Source organism: Lissotriton vulgaris, chromosome 6 (assembly GCF_964263255.1).
Source record: "Lissotriton vulgaris chromosome 6, aLisVul1.2, whole genome shotgun sequence".
Taxonomy (NCBI): Eukaryota; Metazoa; Chordata; class Amphibia; order Caudata; family Salamandridae; genus Lissotriton; species Lissotriton vulgaris.
In genome coordinates, this window is record NC_141694.1 from 1,255,405,078 (window position 1) to 1,255,427,643 (window position 22,566).

Here is a 22,566-nt window from a genome sequence, read left to right on the forward strand (position 1 = left end):
CAATAATACCTCTAAACCTTAGACTATCTTCACTTGTTGCACTGTCATTAAGCCCACTTCACTATTCCACTATGCCACTTTTCTGGCAAATTCTTTCCCCTTTCCTCTTCGTTCCCCATATGTCTTGATTAGACATCACTCTACTTTTAGCTTCCCCATTTCATTCTCTGGCACTTCCTCCCTCACCTACACACCCTAAAAATAAAGTTTAATTAAATTCAACAGGTATAGATCTTCAGACACATTGGATATTTTTTGGCTCGCTAGTTTTAACCACTTCCATATTTCTACATTTACATGCTTTTCATGCAATTTATGAGATTGCATCAGGTAGATAAACTCACCTTCTTAAATGTGGGTGGTGCTAAACACTTTGATGAGGGTTTTTCAAATGGTGTTGTGTGGATAATGGAAGTGGGCTTTGGAGTATTTTTTGCCTCATGCTATTTCTTACCTCTTCAACAGCCACGTTGGCCCACCACAGAAGCAATGATGAGGCTGAACAACAGCTTAATACTTTACACTGGTGAAAGGGTAAGTGACAGATGATTTCAAAGGCACCATGTTTTTTAGTATTGTCTTTGTCCCAGCACATTTTATCTAGTTGGCTTCTAGCAATGGTGGAAGGTCTACAAAGCCAATCTCATCCCTTGCACTCTGCCCCCGTCCAAAGCAAAACCGTTAATCTCTTCTTTACAGCATCCTAATCTTATTGGCCTCTGGGGTTTGAAATGACTGCTTCTTTAAGTTTATCAATGCCAAATTAACTCTGTTTTTGCAAGGATTAATAAAGGCCACCAATTATTCTTTACATATATGAATATTTACAATGCACAATTTGCAAAGCAGTCTATCTCTCATCCTTTCTTTCACTCCTCCAAACTACCCCACACTCCCTTCACATCCTTTTTCGCACCTACACAGAGTAAACATATTTTTCAAATCACAACCACTTTTCAAGGTTATTGGCTAGATCTGCAGACCGTGTATATCCACATCACCATTTACAAGTGCCTAAGACCTTATCTGACAGTTGGCTCTCTTAAATACGTTACGAACAGACTCCAAGTCGTACAGAATGCAGCTGCATGGCTGCTGTTGAATATACCCAGACATCAATCAGCCAGATCCTCCTTGAGGGAGCTTCATTGGCTCCCGGTCCAAGCTAGGATCAAATTTAGGTCCATAAGCTTGGCTCACAGAGCCATGTATGGGGGAGGCCCCACCCTGATACAAAAGTTGGTCTCACATTATTCTCCCCTTCGCCACCTCAGGTCAAGCTCTAACTTTCTGATGAATCCCACCAGCTTCAAGAGAGCCAGGTGGGGTGGAATGTCTTTCGCCCACCTGGTATCTAAACTGTGGAACAGTATGGATCCGAAACTCCGACTGATTTAAAACAAAGCGTCCTTCAAAAAAAGACTCAAAACATGGCTTTTCCCCTAAATTCATGCGCAAACAACTGCCTGTACTATCTCACCTCAGCGCTGGGATGCCCAAGGGTAGCTATGCGCTTTCAAAATCCCCTAAACCTAAATCGACTGTTCACAATCCATTACAAAATAAAAGTATTCCCTTTTTGTTTTTTTGTAAATAGTGACAGCACTTTTGACATAACAGGGACACCATATTTTCCAGTCCAGTGGGGAGTGGCAATCCAATTTCAGACTCAAACTCATTGTTTGGTGTTTGCAGAGCATTTGCCCTCCCTCCCTTCTTTGTATATGATGTCACCAGAACTCCTCTATAGCCAGTGGACCATATTACAGGTTACCTTTTATGTATTTTCTTATTTTACATACTTACTTTGGGGTAATACACTTGAAAAGATTGATTTCAAACAGACAAATGTTATTGGCAATAGTAAGTAAAATATTGGATCATATCGTTTAGTTGCCTGCAGTGAAATAAAAAGTAATGCTTGATTATGCTGAATATGGAATTTTAGAAAACACATTCTTCTTATACGAGTAAGGGATTGTCCAAGCTGTTCTCTCAAAGGGTCAGCTAGCAATGACATTTATTGGATTTAGAATATTTACCTTTTTCAACTCTCCTCTTAACTTTTTTTGTCCTGTACAGAACTGTACACAGTTTGGCATGGTGGAAATTATCATGCCAAATTTGTTGCAGGGTCCAAGGTCTTGGTGGAATCTAAAAAAGATTTTTCAATGGAGCATTTGCCTAAACTGCTCCATTTTGTAACTACATAATTGTGACTGCATTGTGTGCTATACATGTGTGTGCGTGTATATGAACATATATACATATATATATATATATATATATATATATATATATATATATATATATATATATATATATATATATATATATATATATAGAGAGAGAGAGAGAGAGATAGAGATTGAGATAAATGTTTGAGATACATTTGGATATATCTTGAGCGAGCAAGTGATAGGCTGTAGTTTTCTCCAGACATTTGTGCATATTCAAACAACAAGAAATGAAAAAAACGCCTTTTCTAGACGAATCACATTACAGGTAAAAACAATTCAGTTTTCTAACGTCCTGTGATTATCTTTTCACCTATCTGAGAGTTGGGTCTGTAGACTGATCTGAGAGGAGAGGGGTTGTAATAATGTTTAGTGCAGTCAGCTTCTGAAGTCTTTTTGCCTGATGCCTTTTTTTTATATGTTTCCCAGCTACCCATTTGGCCTACCACAGGTGTAATGGCACATTGGAGCACCCAAAAGGTTACGCCCCTTCATCATAATGCTGGAAGAGAAATGGTAGGTGATAAGGGATGCTAGTAAGTGAGTTGGAACCTTGTATTGAATGTTTCCCTTGTCTTTCCATGCTAGCAATGTCGAAATGGTCTCTAGTGTAGTTATTCAGCATGACACCAAAGATTGCCCTATTCCTTGTCTTTCTAATAATGCCTTGACCAAGAGTCACTCATTGCTCTTCATGCTCACTTATCTTAGGGCGAGAAAGCAAAAGACACACAATTGATGGACGGAGTGCAGAACAAATCAAAACACTCACCCCCAGTCAAGAGATCTGGGTTAAATCCATCATTCTTTTGCTCACCATTCCACCCCAGTTTAAACCTGGCCATATGCAAATCAGTCTTGACCATGTGCCTCATGGGAACAGTCCACCCTGAACTGCCAAGCCAGGTCCTCACTGGACCAGAAACAAGCATCCTAGGACCGGTTTCGGGGTTTCCCCCTCTTCAGCCAGGATAGCTTGATTCCAATGGCACAGTGAGCCCAGGACGCACATCTGGGCATACCTGGTGCGCTTAGGATGAGAAAGCAAAAGACACACAATTGATAGACAGAATGCAGAACAAATCAAAACATTCAGCCCCAGTCAAGAGAACTGGGTTAAATCCATCATTCTTTTGCTCACCATGCCATCCCAGTTTAGACCTGGCCGTATGCAAATCAGTCTTAACCCGGTGCCTCATTGGAACAGTCCAGCCCGAACTGCCAAGCCAGGTCCTCTCTGGCCCGGAAAAAAAGCATCCTAGGACCGGTTTCGGGTTTCACCCGTCTTCAGCCAGGATAACTTGATTCCAGTGGCACAGTGAGCCCAGGACACATGTCTGGGCATACCTGGGGTAAAAAGGACGAGAAAGCAAAAGACACATAATTGATAGATGGACTGCAGAACAAATCAAAACATTCACCCCCAGTCAAGAGAACTGGGTTAAATCCATCATTCTTTTGCACACCATGCCAACCCAGTTTATAGCTGGCCATATGCAAATCAGTCTTGACCCTGTGCCTCATGGGAACAGTCCAGCCCGAACTGCCAAGCCAGGTCCTCACTGGACCAGAAACAAGCATCCTAGGACTGGTTTAGGGGTTTCACCCCTCTTCACCCAGGGTAGCTTGATTCCAGTGGCACAGTGAGCCCAGGACTCACATCTGGGCATGCCTGGCGCACTTTGGGTGAGAAAGCAAAATACACATAATTGATAGACGGAATGCAGAACAAATCAAACCATTCACCCCCAGTCAAGAGATCTGGGTTAAATCCATCATTCTTTTGCACACCGTGCCAACCCAGTTTATAGCTGGCTAAATGCAAATCAGTCTTGACCCTGTGCCTCATGGGAACAGTCCAGCCCGAACTGCCAAGCCAGGTCCTCCCTGGACCGGAAACAAGCATCCTAGGACTGGTTTAGGGGTTTCACCCCTCTTCAGACAGGGTAGCTTGATTCCAGTGGCACAGTGAGCCCAGGACTCACGTCCGGGCATACCTGAAGCAATTTGGGTGAGAAAGTAAAAGACACACAATTGATGGATGGAATGCAGAACAAATCAAAACATTCCCCCCAGTCAAGAGATCTGGGTTAAATCCAACATTCTTTTGTTCACTATGCCACCCCAGTTTAGACCTGGCCATTTGCAAATTAGTCTTGACCCTGTGCCTGAATTGGCATGGTGAGTACAAAAACTATGGATTTAGGTCCAGATCTCTGTACTTGGGTGAATGTATGACATTGTTCTGTGTTCTGTCCATCAATTGTTCTTTTTGCATTTGTCCCCCCGAGTGGGACAGGTATGCTCAGACGTGAGGCCCTTGCTCTACATGCCTCTGCAGTCAAGCTATCCTGGGTGATGAGGGCTGAAATCCCGAAACCGGTCGTAGGTTGCTTGTTCCCAGTCCAGTGTGAACCAAGCCTGGCAGTTCAGGCTGGACTGTTCCCATTGGGCACAGGGTCAGGACTGATTTGCATATGGCTGGGTCCAAACTGGAATGGCATGGTGAGCAAAAAAAACAACGAATTTAGGCCCAGATGTCTGTACTGGCCTGAATGTATGACATTGTTCTGCATTCTGTCCATCAGTTGTTCTTTTTGCATTTGTCACGGGTCGGGTATGCTCAGACCTGAGTCCCGTGCTCTCTGTGCCCTTGGAGTCAAGCTATCCTGGCTGAAAACCCAAAACTGGTCATAGGATGCTTGTTTCCAGTCCAGGGAGGACCTGGGCTGGCAATTCGGGCTGGCCTGTTCCCATTGGGCACAAGGTGCATGACTGATTTGCATATGGCTGGGTCCAAACGGGAATGGCATGGTGAGCAAAAAAACGATGGATTCAGGCCCAGATCTCTGTACTGGGGTTAATGTATGACATTGTTCTGCATTCTGTCCATCAATTGTTCTTTTTGCACTTATCTTGGTACACATTTTTCAAACAACATTTTTTCAGTTACCTTGCAATACTTTTACCTGAAACATAACATTTGGCTTGATTGCTTAATTTTTCAACAAAGTCGATATTTTCATATCACCTGCAGCAGTGCCCCACCCAATAGAAATTTGTGTTAAATTCGATAAGCTTCTAAGAATTCTGTTTGGCCTTGAACTTTATGTTGGCCGTTTTAAACGTACCTGTCCCTAGTGACACCACATATAAGGGGACAAATGGAATGCCTTGTTTGTCCTGGTAATATCCATACCCTCTAGGATACTCTTACCACATGGCAATTCCTGGAAAGTCCTACTCCTACCTTTAACATCTACATAATAGACATCATAACAAATATAAAATAGACATTTTTCAGAACATACTAAAGAACATGTTTAGCCAATCCCTCTCAGTCACATTCTAGTTCCATTTTCTATGGCAGACCCATCAGACCATGGCACTTCTCAATATGTCAAGAATATCCAGCATTCTCTAAGACTATTGTTATGCTAGAGATTTGCACCATCACGGATGCCCAAGAATTTCCAAGATTCATTGTCCCAGGGCCGTTATAGTACTAGGGGATAGACCACTACAAGTTGCAAAGAAATATTGCATTATGGTAGGGCCAGTATTTTACCATGGGTGGGCAATGTGAATCCTCTAATGAAAGTAACTGGTAGCCAAGAATCATCAACACCAGTGCCTCCGACACATTGATTTTTTTCCCCATGCAATACATACTAGCTGTAGGAACACTTTTTTAACCAATTTATGTTCAGGGAGCATGTTTCTTTCATCTCCCTAAAAAGAGCCCCAAAAAAGTCAAATGTAAATAAGCAGGATTAATCTGCACAAAAAAAAATCATACACAAGCATGCACACTCACACACATTCACACATTAAAGTAGAATGAAACCCAGAAGGAAAACAAGTAGAAAACATATAACTCCTGATTTCTTTTTAACTAAAAAGCCATACTTATTTTCCAGTTGTGGGCATCTTTCTCCACCGATGTAGCATCGCCCTACAGACATAGAAAGTACAATGATCTTTTGAAGGCTTTTGAACTGTTCAGCACCACATTTGGTTTGCTCAAATCTATTCTGTAGATTAGGGTCTTGTAGAAGGTTGACATAAATTGGTCGGCTAAACTATGAAGAAATAAGCAAGAGCCTTCATTCCCTACAGCATTCCTTTCATCTTCCTGAATGATTGGTGGCATGTACCAAAATACTTGAATCTAACTCTGTGGATTGGTGGATCTCATGGGTCAAAATAAAGATTCGACCAGGGGTAATAACAGATCACTTTCTCCATAGACTTAATGGTATATTTGAACTGCCTTCAATGGCTTATCCATCTAATGCATACTGAATGCTCCATTAAGAATCCTTAAGGATAGCAGTAATTGTGCTAGGAGTTCTGATACATTCCAGTGTGTACGGAGAAGAAGGAACCTCCGAATGTTGCAGAACTGAAGATACAGCTGCAAAGTGATAACCTTGTGCTCTCTGCATATTTTGCAACTTGTAGCTTCAGTAACATCTCCCTTGAAGGTACTGCTATGAAGTACAAAGGCCAACATACTCTTCTAATGTTCAGATCTATTCAAAGTGAGTGAATCTTTAAAGATTACTGATGCCAATAGCATTCCAGGTAAATGCTATTTCATCCTCCATTCCACATGATGTCATAAAGACTATTTTGATGATTATGTAGCCATTACTTACTTAAGCTTAGTGATTTGGGAAGTGTGGCCTAGTGATATGAGAGGGTCATTTGTGGAGGGCAGAGATGTCGGTTACTGAAGGTGGGCCTTGTACTGGGTTGTGCCTGGCTCTCTTTTTGTGTATTTACGGCTATCAGTCTGGCCATTCCGAGACAGAATTACACAGTGGAGCAGCTCTGTGATGTTCAGTGTCGTACTGCACAATGATGAGGGAGACTGCGTAAGTAAGAGGGGATGTCAGTGAGGGGAATTATTTATACAATTTTGTGTTTCCTTTATCCTCCATTGATGTATTTCTGTTACGGTATTTGTGTGAGACACATTTAAAGCTGAAATCTGATGGAAAATCGAACAATTTAGATTATGCAATTCAGGATGCTGAGCTCTGCTATGATGAAATATCTTCAAGCTAAACCTTCACAAAGTAACTGCTGCCACAACAATTTAGAGATACGCAGAAATAATGAGATCCTTTGATGAGCGAAAAGTCCTGTAGCAGGATAGCCATTCACATCTTTGCTATGTGCATGCAGAAGAGTGGCAAGATCCTTGCTCTTTATAAATTAAACCCAAGCATGCATTGACACTTTTAACTCAAAATAATTATATATGATTCTCTCATGAAAAAATGTATCCTGTAAGCCGGGCAAAGAGCCCGAGCATGACCAGTCTACAGAGCTTCTTATTTGAGCAGCACATCTGTATTCAGTCTGATTACTGGAGATTCCAAAATCAGTTGTAAATAAACAGACTCTGATTAACTATGAATTGCAACTGATCGATCGTAAACAAAAGCAATATATTTAAATTTTATTCTCTAAAATACTTCAACATGATTAGATTTAAATTTATTCAGATGATCTGTCATAACTGACAGGCTATAAGGAGTAATTTCAACTTTCCATTTTTCTCTAAAAATACAATATGAACCAATCATAATCTTCCAACACATGTGCCATAAATGTCCATTTTAGCATTTCATTTTATGTAAGTCAGGGTGTGTTTTGTATTGAATTTCAAAATGGATTACTATGCTACTTTCATTCCTCGACCACTAGATACTGACATTTTTTAAAATAGATGAGGGATTCATTATCTTCCTTCTATAACAAATGATGTCAAAACTAATGGCTAACTGGGTGTCACTAACTTTGAAGTTTCCAATACTGACCATCAAAATATTGGCATGAACTGGTCTGCACTAATGACAACAAAGCTCACCAACCTATATCTTCAATGTCAAATTTCCTATCCTGGTGCTGATGCTTAAATTTGTTTATGTCCCAATTTGTCAGGATGGACAAAAGAGTGAAGAAACCAAGAACTGTGATCAGGTATAACCCCAGGGTTAAAGGAGATACCAAGGGGCTTATTAAAAGTCTGGCGGTCCATGGACCGCCAGACTCGCAGGGATGCAGTGGTCTTCCGAGCGCCCTGTTACAATTATAGTGGTCAGACCGCCAATGGCCTCCAGCAGCAGCCAGGGAACCGCTACAAAGCAGCATAATTTCACAATGGTCTAATCTGTCAATGCAACTTAATCAAGATGATTATTCTCACTTGCTACCTATACCTCTTTCTGGCATACTTTTGTATTTAGCCAAAGGCTTTTTTTACACAAACAGAGGCTATCTAGCAAATATTTATCTGAGGTATAAAAAGCCTAGGGCTAATATCCTTATGTTACAGCAAACACAACTGGAGGGTGGACTTTAATTACCACATTTACGTTTCTACTTTCTAGCAGCATTTACGTCCAGACTAGTAAAAGCATTGGGATACGAACCAAGGGGACTTGTTTCCAGAATTCCTCTCTTGGGGAAACCAATATCTCCCCAAACTTTGGAATTATCGATACTGTCTGTAAGAAGTTGGCCTAGTATATACTGTCCACAAATTAAAGTGGGCACCTTGCACCAGTTCAAACGACCCTTATGATGTATAAGGTCAAAGAAAACCTTTAGGCTTAATCGTGAAGGAATGTAAAGCAGCTTGTTTTACCAGAATGTCACCTTTAGTATTAATTAAATGAAAGGGAACCACACAGTAGTTATAGAAATATGTATTTATTTATATAACACTCTCTAGTATCCTATACACAAGGATACAGCACAAAGAACACAATACTTTAGTACAGAATCAATCGTAAGTAGCAATAATGCACAGTGGGCCCAGAAGGGGAACCAAACCATGTACTAAAATAGGGGTATAAGAACCACGACTCGAGTCAAGACCAAGTCTAGAAGGTGTATAATCGCTGGGACCCTAAGGAACCACCCAAAGTGAGTACTTAGGGACCCCACGGAGGACGGGTGCAGTGTGCGTACACAACCTCTTCTGCCAGATAATTCAATAGGAGAGTCGTGGTTGCACTTTTACAGTTTACAGTTTAAGGACCCTTCCGGAAGCACTAGGAAGAAACCCCGTGGAAGTTAGGAGGCTGGAGAGCTAAACCACCTGTGGATACTGTCGTACCCGAGTTACCTATCCCAGGGGAGCAGGGTGGATAGGTCTGAAGAGGCGTCGGAAACCGCAGTCGATCTCCATGGGAGTCTTCCATAAACAGTCACTGCAGGGAAGGAGAAAAGTGTCTGGTGTAATCCAAATGTGGCTTCAGGATGAAGAGAACCTAAAAGCAGAGGAGACAGAGTCTGGGCCATTGGGAGTGACCAGGGGCTCATAAGCAGATGCCCACCAAGATGAGATGAAGGTTTTCTTGACTCTGCAGCCAGGGGGACCAGACTATGTTGAAGACAACCAGGAGCCAGATGCGAGCTGTCCCACGAAGGATGTTGAGTGCTGAGGGGTTGGTGTCCGGCGGGAGCACCAACAAGCCTTGGCACCGGCAACCCACGCAGAAGGTCAAGAAAGGTTGCGGAGTGAACCAGCAAGGTCCAGGGGACTCACCAATTGCAGTGGAATCAGGGTAATCCTGGAGCAACTAGGTAAGCCACAAGAAAGTAAAATTGACCTTCACAGAGACCCACGGGCCGGAGCCATAGAAGTCGCGAGGTGCCCTCTGGCAGTTTCAAAGAACAACAGCTTGCAGGGCACAGAGTCAATTGAAGCCTGAGTTCTTGATAGAAAATGTGCAAAGAGGTGGGGGCGATAAACAGCCCAGTGCACAAAGTTTGGGAACTCCAACAAGCATATGCACTTGCAAAAGTATGCGGTGCACATGGGTTCAAGTTATGCAGTCCCCATAAGGAATACTGGCCTCAAACTTGGTGAAATGGCAGCTGAGCCTCAAGGAACGTCGGAACCCACCTCCAGTGTTGCTGGAATCTTTGGAGTACTCAGGAGCAGCAAACCAGTCAGACGCTGTGCCTGCAGATGCTGGGGAGTGACTCCTGCACTCCAAGGGAGATACTTCTGTTGTCTTTGATGCACCACAAGTCCTGCACGGAGCCTGTATGGTGTACAGGCACAGACCAAGCTTTGGTCGGAGTGGGAGATAAAGTCGGTCCTAGCCGAAGTCCAGCTGAGTGCAGAGTGTCCAGACTGTTGAAGGTCAGTGGTTTCTTCTTGTTGAATCTTTTCCACATCGAATCTAATGTCACACAGTCAGGTAAGACCTTTTGTACTCACGGGAGAGGGTTGGACAGATCCAGGAGACCCACCCAGAGGAGGGTCTGGACAATGGAGAGGATACTCCCCTGTCCTTTGTCCAGTTTTGCGTCAGAGCAGGAGCCAACGGCTCCCAGAACTAGTTTGAACTGGACTATGCACAAGGACACCAAGTGGGCCCCTCGTGCAGGCTTTCACGCACTTTGGAAGTGCACCCACCTAGTCCCAATACACTACATCCTGTCTCGGAGGTGATTACTCCTCCCTGTGACAGGCTGCTTAGTGTACTGCCTTCCCCTGCTGGAGCTTGGCTCAGCAGCAAGAGGGCAGAAATCTGGTCGGCTGCATCCATTTTGTGCTGACCGGGTCAAGAAGGCTGGTACTGAGGAGACTAGGGACCCGCCGAAGCTTGCTTCAGAAGGGTGGAATCTTACCTCCCACACCAGTTAAGAATGTGTAGGTATGATTCCAAGGTGTTTTATACCAGACACAACATGTTTTGTTTCAGCCGTTTTCAAGATCGCATTTACTGCAAGGTTATAATTAGGGCTTCCGGTTTTATGGTATTTATCTTTTTTAACATTTCCGTCTGTATTTATCCATATTTATTTTTTACCCATCTTATTGGAATTTATCCATATTTAGTTTGTGATTTGAGAATATATGGAGTCATACAATGGGATGTTTCCTCATTTATTTAACTGATAAACATGCACTCATAATTTGCTGCCTGTCGCGTTGTAGCAATTTAAGCAGCCAAATATAGTGCAAAACACTACACCTTCAGGTAAATATGAGCATTATAATACAAATATATGTTACCATACACCTGCATTTTGGGAAATCTCAACCTATTTTTAGCTTCTCATGTTCTTTATCTGCTCAGCTGTTATCTTAGAAATCACGAAAAATAGCATGGAGAGTCACCCACAAAAAGCCCACTTTTCTGCATATATCTGCTTTTACAAATATATACAGACAGTAAACACTTTGTTTTCTGTCTGTAATTATCTGTAAACATCCATAAAAAATTAAAAGCAGAAGCCTTAGTTACAATGCACCTCTACCTATAAGTCTGGCTGTGTCACAGACAACCTGGGAGAATGGTCCCCGAAGTATGCAGAAGGGCTCTGATCATGCAGGAGCCCCCTCTCCCTTAAAACCTAGCACCTTGCCTTCAGGATTGTTAAGGCCTGCTATAGGGGGGACCTATAGGTTTTAAGTGTAGTGACCTGTAGATATAGTGAACCTATATCTTTCGTAAGTGGTGCAAGCACCAACTTACACAGGCTTAAGTAGCTGGCCTGTAGGTCCATTTTGCATGGCATCTCATGGGTTGCATAATACATGCTTCAGCCCATGGGAGGCCTCTGGGGCATCTATGTCCTGGGTAAATGTCTACCATATACTAGGGACTGACAAGAGTACCTCGGTATCCAATCTGTAGTGTACCTAGTGCACAACATAACCAATTTAAGGAGAAAGCAGATGGACTGGGGTCCTGGGTAGCAGGAATCTAGTCAGACTATTCAAAACAGTGTAACATCAAGCAAAGAATGATGGTAACCATAAGTAGCAGATCCTACTTTCCTATACAACCGCCCCCCCACTCCCCAATGTAAGGAGATGAGACTAATCTTGCCCAGTTGAGTCTTCATTTTCTAAGTTGAAATATCTGGAGAGTCCATCTGCATTGGCATGGTTAGTCCCAGGCCTATGTTCCACTGTATAGTCCATCCCCTGTAGGGAAATGGACGCCTCAAAAGTTTGGGGTTTTCACTCTTCATCTGTTTTATCCATAAGAGGGGCTTTTGGCCTGCCTGAACAATGAAGTGTGTGCCAAACAGGTATGGCCTCAACTTCTTCAGAGCCCAAACCACAGCAAAGGCTTCCCTCTGTATGGTTGACCAACGTTTCTCTGTGGGGTCAACCTTCTGCTAATAAAAGCTACTGGTTGTTCCTGATCCTCAGCATTAAGTTGTGACAACACAGCCTCTACCCCAACTCAGAAGCATCTGTTTGGACAATTAATTGTTTAGAATAGTCAGGACTTTGTAGAATGGGAGCAGTGCACATGGCCTGCTTAAGGTCATCAAATGCCTTCTGACAGCTAACTGTCCACTGAACTTTCTTGGGCATTCTTTTTGATGTGTGATCCTTCAAGGGAGTCACTATAGACCCATTTCCTTTAACAAACCTCCTGTAATACCCAGTTAAGCCCAAGAAAGCTTTGATCTGAGTCTGCATAGTGGTAGCAACCCGGTCCATGATGGTCTGAATTTTGCTCTGCAATGGTTGAATGTGACCTCCACCCACAAGGTGGCCCAGGTACACAACCTTACTCAGCCCTATCTGGCTCTTAGTAGCCTTGATAGTGAGGCCTGCTTTTTTCAGAGCCTCCAAAACATTCTTTAGGTGGACCAGGTGATCCTCCCATGTGGAGCTAAAGACAGCGATACCATCTAGATATGCTGCTCAATAGGCTTCCAGGCCTGTGAGAACTTTATTCACCAACCTTTGGAATGTGGCAGGTGCATTTTTCAACCCAAAGGGCATTACCACAAATTGATAGTGCACACAAGGGGCTGACAATGCTGTTTGGGGTTTGACATCCTCAGCTAGTCTGATTTGCCAATAACCAGCAGTGAGGTTAAATGTGCTTAAGAACTTGGCTGAGGCCAAAGTATCAATAAGCTCATCAATCAATCAATCAATCAAAGGCATTTATAGAGCGCACTACTTACCCGTAGGGTCTCAAGGCACTGGGGGGAGGGGGGTGCCGCTACTGCTCGAACAGCCAGGTCTTCAGCTTCTTCCTGAAGGAGAGGTGGTCTTGGGTCAGGCGCAGGTCGGTCGGGAGGGCGTTCCAGGTCTTGGCGGCCAGGTAGGAGAAGGATCTTCCTCCTGAAGTCGCTCTTCGGATGCGGGGGACGGCGGCGAGGGCGTGGTTGGCCGATCGGAGGTGGCGTTTGGGAGCGTAGAAGTTGATTCGGTTGTTGAGGTAGCTCGGGCCTTGGTCGTGTAGGGCTTTGTGTGCGTGGGTGAGGAGGCGGAAGGTGATTCTTTTGTTGACGGGGAGCCAGTGCAGGTCTCTCAGATGTCCGGAGATGTGGCTGGTTCGTGGGATGTCGAGGATGAGTCTGGCTGAGGTATTCTGGATCCGCTGGAGTCTCTTCTGAAGCTTGGCGGTGGTGCCGGCGTAGAGGGCGTTGCCGTAGTCCAGTCGGCTAGTGACGAGGGCCTGGGTGACGGTCTTCCTGGTCTCGGTGGGGATCCACCAGAAGATCTTCCGTAGCATGCGTAGGATGTTGAAGCATGCCGAGGAGACGTTGTTGACTTGCCTGGTCATGGAGGAATAGGGTGAGAATCAGTCCTAGTGACTGCATTGAGTCCCCTGTAGTCAACACAAAATCTCATTTCTCTCTTACCACCCTACGTATGAGGTTTTGGCACCAGGACCATTGGACTAGCCCAAGGGCTATCAGAGGGCTAAATCACTCCCAATTCCAGCAACTTTTAGACCTCAGTCCTGATGCAATCTCTGACATGGTCAGGCTGCCTGTACATTTTGTTCTTCACAGGTATGCTCTCCCCTTTTTTCACTTCATGGGTATACCAGGTGGTCCGACTGGGAGTCAGAGAGAACATGTACGTGTATTGATTGAGCACCTTCCTTCAAACAGCCTGTTGCTGCTCAGTGAGGCTGCCTGCCAAAGCTACGCCATCAACTGAGCCATTGTCATGGTTCTGTGAGAGGAGGTCAGGGAGTGGGTCACTCTCCTCCTCCTGCCCTTAATCAGTAGCCATGAGCAAGCCCATGTCTGCCCTGTCAACATATGACTTGAGCCTGTTCACATGGAGCACCCTGTGGGGCTCCTGGTAGTTCCCAGGTCCACTAAGTAAGTGACCTCTCCCTTCTGCTCAAGAATGGTATGGGGTCCATTCCACTTGTCCTGGAGATCCGCTGGAACTACAGGCTCCAACAACCATACCTTCTATCCTGGCTGATAAACAGCCAGTACAGCCTTTTGGTCATGCCAAGCTTTCTGTCATTCTTGACTTGCCTCAAGGTTTTTACTTGCCTTCTTCATGTAGTCAGCCATCCTGGAGCGGAGACGAAGTACATAGTCCACTATGTCTTGCTTAGGTGGATTGAGAGGTAACTCCCATCCCTCCTTCACTAAACACAAGGGACCTCTAACTGGATACCAAAAACAGAAGTTCAAAAGGGGTGTAGCCAACACCCTTCTGTGGGACCTCTCTGTGGGCAAAAAAAAAGACAGGGCAACAGAACATCCCATTTTCGCCTGAGCTTTTCTAGGAGTCCAATTATCATTCCCTTCAGGGTTTTTTTGAACCTTTTTAACTAACCCATTGCATTGTGGGTGATAGGGTGTGGTGAACTTGTAGTTCACTCCACACTCCTTCCACATTGCAGTAAAATAACTGGACATTAAGTTTGTACCTCTGTCAGTTAAGACCTCCTTAGGGAAACCCACCCTGGAAAAGATTCCCAGGACGGCCCTTGCCACCACGGGGGCTGTGGTGGTCCTAAGGGGAATTGCTTATGGGTATCTAGTGGCATGGTCCACCATCACTAGAATAAAACTGTGCCCAAAGGCAGTTGGAGGGTTCATGGGACCAATTATATCAATCCCATCCCTTTCAAAGGGGACCCCAAACACTGGAAGTGGAATCAAGTGGGACTTTGTGGTTCTACCTGCCTTACCACTGGCTTGACAGGTAAGACAGGAGCTACAATACTCCTTGGTTTCCCCTGACATGTGAGGCCAGTGAAAGTGAGGGATAAGTCTGTCCCAAGTTTTACTTTGGCCTAGATGTCCTGCCAAGGGAATGCCATATGCAAGGGTGAGTAGGAAGCCCCTAAACTTCAGAGGCATAACCAACCTCCAGGTGGTACCAGGTTTGGGGTGTCCACCCTCTGAATATAGGAGTCCCTCATCCCAGTAGATCCTGTGGGACCCACTGACACTCCCAGCAGCCTCAGCTGCAGCTTGCGGTCTGAGAGGTTCAAGAGAAGGGCAGGTTTGGTGTTCCAAACTCAGGTCTGCCCTAGAAGGGCCCCCTGCCCCCAAGAACTCAACCTGGTCAGGTTCAAGCTCATGTGGGGTAGTTCCTTCACAGGGAATAGGATCATCTCAATCTGGAGAATTATCCTCACTCTTTGTTTGGGGGGCAGACACGGCCTTGCCTCTCCTGTTACTTCTCTTGGAAGGCACCTGGTCCATTGTGCCAGGATCCAGGGCCTGTTCAGTGTTTGTCTTCTTGGCCTGTGACCTGGTCACAGCAAACACACCTGCAGTGATGCCCAGCATTTCTGCATGAGTCCTTAATTCCACATCAGCCCAAACTGATGTCTCCAAATCATTGCCCAACAAGCATTTCACAGGAAGGTCTGAGCAAACAACTTTTCATTGGGCCAGTTACCCCTCCCCAGCTGAAATTAACAACTGCCAAGGAATGGTCTGTCCTGACATTGTTAGCATTGGTCACTTGGTACATTTCACCAAGTATGATCTGGTCAGGGTCCACAAGATCTGTTCTCACCATAGTGACACTTGCTCCTGCGTCCCTGTATGCCATGGCCTCCATACCATTAATTAAAGGCTGCTGCCTGTATTTGCCCAGGTTACTGGGACTGACAAATAAGGTGGCAAGATCCCTGCCATCATCACAGACAAGTGCAGCCTGAGCTGGAGTTCTGACTAGGCCAGACCCCACCTCAAAGCCCAAGGTTAAACCTATTAATCCTTTGTTCCCTGTACCACCACTTGAAACTGTACTGGGGGGAGCAGTTGCCTTAGGGACAGTAGTGGTTGGAGTTGAATCCTTGGCCTTGGGACAATTGGCATCTTTTGACAAATGGGTCCCACGTAGGTTGCTTCAGAAGGGTGGAATCATACCTCCCACTCTGGTTACCAGGTTGAGCTTTGTTTTCAAGATGTTTGATGGTTGATGTTTGATAGCAAACATGATATGTTTTGTTGCAGCCGTTCTCGAGATAGCATTTACCGCAAGTCTGGCTGCGTCACAGACAACCCAGGAGAATGGTCTCCCAAGGCTGCAGAAGGGCTCTGTTCTTGCAGGGGCATCCTCTCACTTAAAACTCAGCACCCTGCCTTCAGGATTGTTAAGAGCTGCTATAGGGGTGACTTATACGTTTTAAGTGTAGTGGCCCATAAATATTGTCAACCTATCTCTTTCGTAAGTGGTGCAAGCACCAACTTATATAGACTGCAGTAGCAAGCTGTAGTTCCATTTTGCATGGCCTCTCCTGCGTGGCATAATACATCTTTCAGGCCATGGGAGTCCTCTGGGGTACTTATGTCCTGGGTACATGTGTACCATATACTAGGGACTGACAAGAGTACATCAGTATCCAATCTAGAGTGTACCTAGTACACAACATAACTAATTTAAGGAGAAAGCAGATAGACTGAGGTCCTGATTAACAGGATCCCAGTCAGACTAATCAAAACAGTGTAACATCAAGCAAAAAAGTGGGGGTAACCATAAGAAGCAGATCCTACTTTCCTACACTGTTTATTTGAAGCAAACTCGTTTTAAGACTCTGGGGGTTCTTAGACTCTCTTTGGGCCTATCCGAAAATGCAGATGTCGGGGATTACATTATTTAATACATATTCTTATATAGGTTATAATCCTAACTATTCCCTTCAACTGCACGAAAATTTGATCAACTGCTGGCAGGCATCCTGCATACTTACTTTAGGCGGCTCTTTCTTTGAAGGTGGCTGTCTTCTCTCTTTCGAGATAATATCACAGCGATTTTCTCTTCCATGCTTGTTTTCTCCTCGAGGGTGGAAGACGTTAATTGTTCCTTTAACGCCTTTTTAGAATACTTGAGGCAGGTCCTACCTAAGAAGGGTATTAGTTGGGCGTATCAAATGATCCTGCCAACAGAGATCCAACAACGGGCTGACATTTTGCAGACATTAATGAACAATCGATTGGCAATCAGGCATAGAAGAAGACAATGGGCGCTCAACAAACAGTATTGGGAAGTAGTTGTACTGCAGTAATGATGGTGCTACCAGGTGAGGAGGGGTCCGTTGCCAATTCCACCCCAAAATTCCCTTCAATGAAAAGAGTAGGAAATCTATACAAATCCTTTCTCAGCACACATTAAGTAATAGATGATCAATAACAATCTGAAAGTCTCCAATATTCTAGTCCACTTTTATTCCATAGACATCCGTTCAGTCATAATCCATTTTCATCCATACAACTTCATCACCAGCATGGCTTAGTTCATCAACAATAAAACGTGTTACAGTTGATTCAATAACAATGCAGTTTCTTCTAGCCAACACGTACTTTGTTGTGTGTTATCTCACACCTTGACTTCTTCAGGGCTGCAATTCCAAATACACAGTGTCACAAGAGTTATCTCAAGTCTCGAGACAAAACCGACACCCATTAGTGCATCATGCAAAGTGAATTTTCCTATTGTAAAGGAAAAAAGCTCCCGATAGAGTAATTGTGATTAAAAGAGACAGAACCGTCACCCAGCATAGTGACAGACTATGTATAGTAATAAAGGTTTCAAAAGAATAAACCAAGGAAACACATAAAGAACACAGTAATGGCTGTGTTCTTTATGTGTTTCCTTGGCTTAGTAGTATAGTTGATGAATTAATTGTATCAAGTTGCATTGTTGATGAACTAAGCCATGCTCTTGATGAAGCTGTATTTATGAAAATCGAATACGGATTGAATCATGTCTCTGAACTGATGTCTAAGAATTAAAAGTGGACTGTTCTGATAAGGCTGTAAGTGGGGTAACACAGAGATTAAATAGAGGGGGGCTCAGATATGATCAGATCATTCGGCTTTTCTCTGGTTTCGTATGCGGATGACATGCAAGACTGAGATCCTCTTTTTGGTCGAACACTTGGTGGCCCCAGGAACTGGGGATTCTAGCGATCCCCAGTGGTAAAGTAAAAAACTTTGGAGTAATTATTGAGCCTACAAAAGATGGTATTTACGACTCTTATTTCATCCAAAGTGGACTACTGCAACAATCTTTTTATTAATATTCAAAAGCAATATTTACATAAGTTACAAACGCTGCAGAATGCTCCAGTACAGTTACTGCTAGGCATCCCGAAATATAAATCCACATCTCAAGCATTGATTCAATTACACTGGCTCCTAATAAGTAAACGCATCCAGTTTAAGACACTCTGTATTGCCTTCAGGTCACAGAAAGGCGCTGGCCCAGAATATTTGATACAATGTTTTCAACGCTATATCCCAACATGCTCCCTACGCTCATCCACCAGTGGAAACCTTGTAATCCCCAGATTTAAGAAAGCCAACTGGGGTGGTAGAGGATTCATCTCAAGCACAGCAAGGCTGTGGAACTCACTCCTGACAGAACTAAAACTTTATACAGATCTACTGGAATTCAGGAAGAATCTAAAAACTTGGCTATATAGTAAATAATCTTGATATCTGCTAGATTTTTAGCTTGTCCGTGTCTGCTAGTGCCTAGATACCCCTGGGTGATTGTCACGCTTTATACATTTTATTTTCATTTCATAAGTGGAAGAACCTGGAAAGTCAATCTGCATTGGCATGGGCAGTCCCAGGTCGGTGTTCTACTGTAAAGTCTGTTCCCTTTTTTTTTGTTTTTTTTTTAAATGTATTTTTATAAATTTTCATAACCCAGTTCACATTGGTACACAGAGCAGAATATACATCACAAACGGGCCTTCAAGTGGCTGGCAACAATTGCTGCCACATAACACAATAGCATTATAGCATTATAATGTTACAGTCAGGGTTTGCACAGTGGGATAAAATACTCTAGAACCATACTATGACAGTCTGCAGAATTCACTTTTCTGAGTGCAAGCGATTACATGTAGGATATTAAGCTATCATAATCTGTTAATACGAGACTCATATGGCTTATTAATATTCATTTTTTGGGGGGCAACCTCGTACAACATACATTCAGTCATTATCCCCAATATCAGCTTGTTTCGCCAACAAATATTGCACATATAGACCCCAAAACCTTGTAAAAGAGTAGACCCATGGAGACCAGTCTCCTGACTTTCTTATTCAGAGTCTTCGTGTACCCCAAAAGCACTCAACCAAATCGAAGGCATTTTCAGCTGCTGCCGCCTTGACACCCGGTTTAACATGCTGTAGAGCCGCAAAACTGTTATCAGATTGTCGGCTACTGTACGGCCAGGTACAAAGCCGGCCTGCTCAGGACCCACCAAAATAGCCAAAAGCGGGGTCAGTTTGTTGGCCAATATTTTAGCAAAAATGTTAGTGTCAACATTTATCAATGATAGTGGTCTATAAGATGAGCACTCTTGGGGAGCCTTGTCAGATTTCAATATGGTTGCGATCAGTGCCTCACGCATGGAGGGGGGCATCAGAACCTGCTAAAACTCCTGAGGCGGAAGCCGGGAGACGACCGAATTTTTAAAATTGTAATTTTCTGTGTCACTTATAAAATAAACCTGTATTTTTAACTGCGCACTCACCCGGCTGGCACCTCTACAGCGGGCTTGAGACACGCCAAAACAGCGACCCTTTCGCTGCACCGAATCAGGAACAAAACAAACCTTTGGACGCCATTCACGGCGAGGAATTGAGGCCACGCCCACTCTCAGGCCACACCCACCCGCCACAGTATAAAAGCGCGATTAACAGCGCTAAGCAATCAGAACCTGCTAAAACTCCTGAGGCGGAAGCCGGGAGACGACCGAATTTTTAAAATTGTAATTTTCTGTGTCACTTATAAAATAAACCTGTATTTTTAACTGCGCACTCACCCGGCTGGCACCTCTACAGCGGGCTTGAGACACGCCAAAACAGCGACCCCTTCGCTGCACCGAATCAGGAACAAAACAAACCTTTGGACGCCATTCACGGCGAGGAATTGAGGCCACGCCCACTCTCAGGCCACGCCCACCCGCCACAGTATAAACGCGCGATTAACAGCGCTAAGCAATCAGAACCTGCTAAAACTCCTGAGGCGGAAGCCGGGAGACGACCGAATTTTTTAAATTGTAATTTTCTGTGTCACTTATAAAATAAACCTGTATTTTTAACTGCGCACTCACCCGGCTGGCACCTCTACAGCGGGCTTGAGACACGCCAAAACAGCGACCCCTTCGCTGCACCGAATCAGGAACAAAACAAACCTTTGGACGCCATTCACGGCGAGGAATTGAGGCCACGCCCACTCTCAGGCCACGCCCACCCGCCCCCTTTTCCACCTATAAAGATGTGCAATCACCGGACGCGCAGCGGACGGGCGCAGCGGGCGCGCCGTCAGCGCGCCGAAGGCGCGCCAAAGGCAAGCCCGTCTGGGCCCGTCCGGGCCCAGCCGGCCTTAGGCCCAGTCACTCTGCCCGCTGCAGCCTCTAACAACCAGACATACACCCGGGCTGACTTGCTAGCCTTGAACCCCAACAAACATCCCTCCTGCTCACGCATCTTGACGGGAGACACCCAATTCTCCGGATGTGACCGATGCAACCCCGTCAATCAGACCAGGGCATCAAAGGGTTTGCACCTAGGCCTACTTAACTGCAGGTCGCTTGTGAAACACGCACAAGAAGTGAATCTCCTAATCACCAACATTGCCTTAGACATTCTGTTTTTAACAGAAACCTGGCTTACCTCCAGTAGTGGCCCAGACATCGTTCTAGCACTCCCCCCGGGTACGTTATGTGCTCACAAAACAGACCAGAGGGTAGGGGAGGTGGACTTGCAATAATCTTCAAAGACACCTTCACCTGCAAAACGTCTGATGGCAACATCAAGGGTTATGAAAGCTGCCACTATACTATTATAATCTCCCCTGTCACCTCGATATCAGGAACGCTGATATATCGTCCACCAGGCAACTTAGGAGACTTTCTGACCAAAATTACTGACCAGACCTCCACCAAATGCACGTCCACTACTAACTACCTATTATTAGGAGACCTGAATGCACATCTCCTGGACCCAGACGGTAAACCGGCCAAAGAACTACTCCAGGATCTCACCGCAATGGGCCTTGACCTTAAAAACCCACAGGCCACCCATGAAAAAGGTCAACTGCTTGACCCCATTTTCTCCAACATCCCCAACCTAAGATCCCTTGACCATATCCCCCTTCCCTGGACGGACCACTTCTTGGTTCCCCTAGTTTGGGACATTATCACAGTGCTCCCTATACCCCCAAAAATCAGAACGTACTCCAGATGATGGCAGAAATTGGAACCAGACGTCTGGGCAGCCAAACTCCGAGAAAACGTTCCCCTTCCCCCCAATAACACCTTAGTAGGGGACAAAAAATTCAGTACCTGGATTACCCAATCGCTAGACGCCATCCTGCCCAAAACCCACTCTCTCAGACACATCAAGAGAGTTAATCCCTCACCTTGGTATACCCCGGAACTCAACCTGCTGCGTAAGGCTTGCAAAAGAAATGAACGGATTTGGAGGAAGGAAAAAACCGAGGAACGGAAAGAAGCATTCCGCACCGCGGTAAAATCCTACAAAAAAGAGCTACGTAGCATCAAAACTAGTTTCTACGAGGACAGAATTAAAAACGCTGCCTGCTCGGCCCATGAAACCTACTCAGTTCTAAAAGAACTACTCCACGCCCCTGACCCCCCACTCAAACCCCTCTATCCCAATGCAGCTGAAACTAAATGTAGAAAATTAGCCACCTTCTTCGATGAGAAGATTCAAAACATTCTTCTAACCATACCCCCCCCGAACAGGAACCCACACAGCCGGACCCCACCATCACCACCACCATCCCTCCCCTGCCGCCAGCCCCCCAACCCTCCCTGGACACTTTCGGTCCCGTAACAACGGAAGAAGTAGGAGCTACGCTGGCCGCAATAAAAAGTGGTTCCCCCCTTGATCCTGCCCCCCTCCGTTTCCTAAAAAAAGTGTCAAGTACCATCGTCCCCCCCTCACGGCCCTGATCAATTCCTCTCTCTCAGAGGGCATTGTCCCCGCCAGCTGGAAAGCGGCGGCAGTCAAAGGTCTACTGAAAAAACCCTCTTTAGACCCGCAGGATCTCGCCAACTAC

The 22,566-nt window shown here is 44.8% G+C and overlaps 1 protein-coding gene across 1 annotated transcript in view; it reads left to right on the forward strand.

Annotated features, from left to right (window-relative positions):
* Window positions 1-22,566, forward strand: part of LOC147708717 (uncharacterized) — a 251,977-nt gene that overhangs the window by 184,714 nt on the left and 44,697 nt on the right. The window lies entirely within an intron of this gene.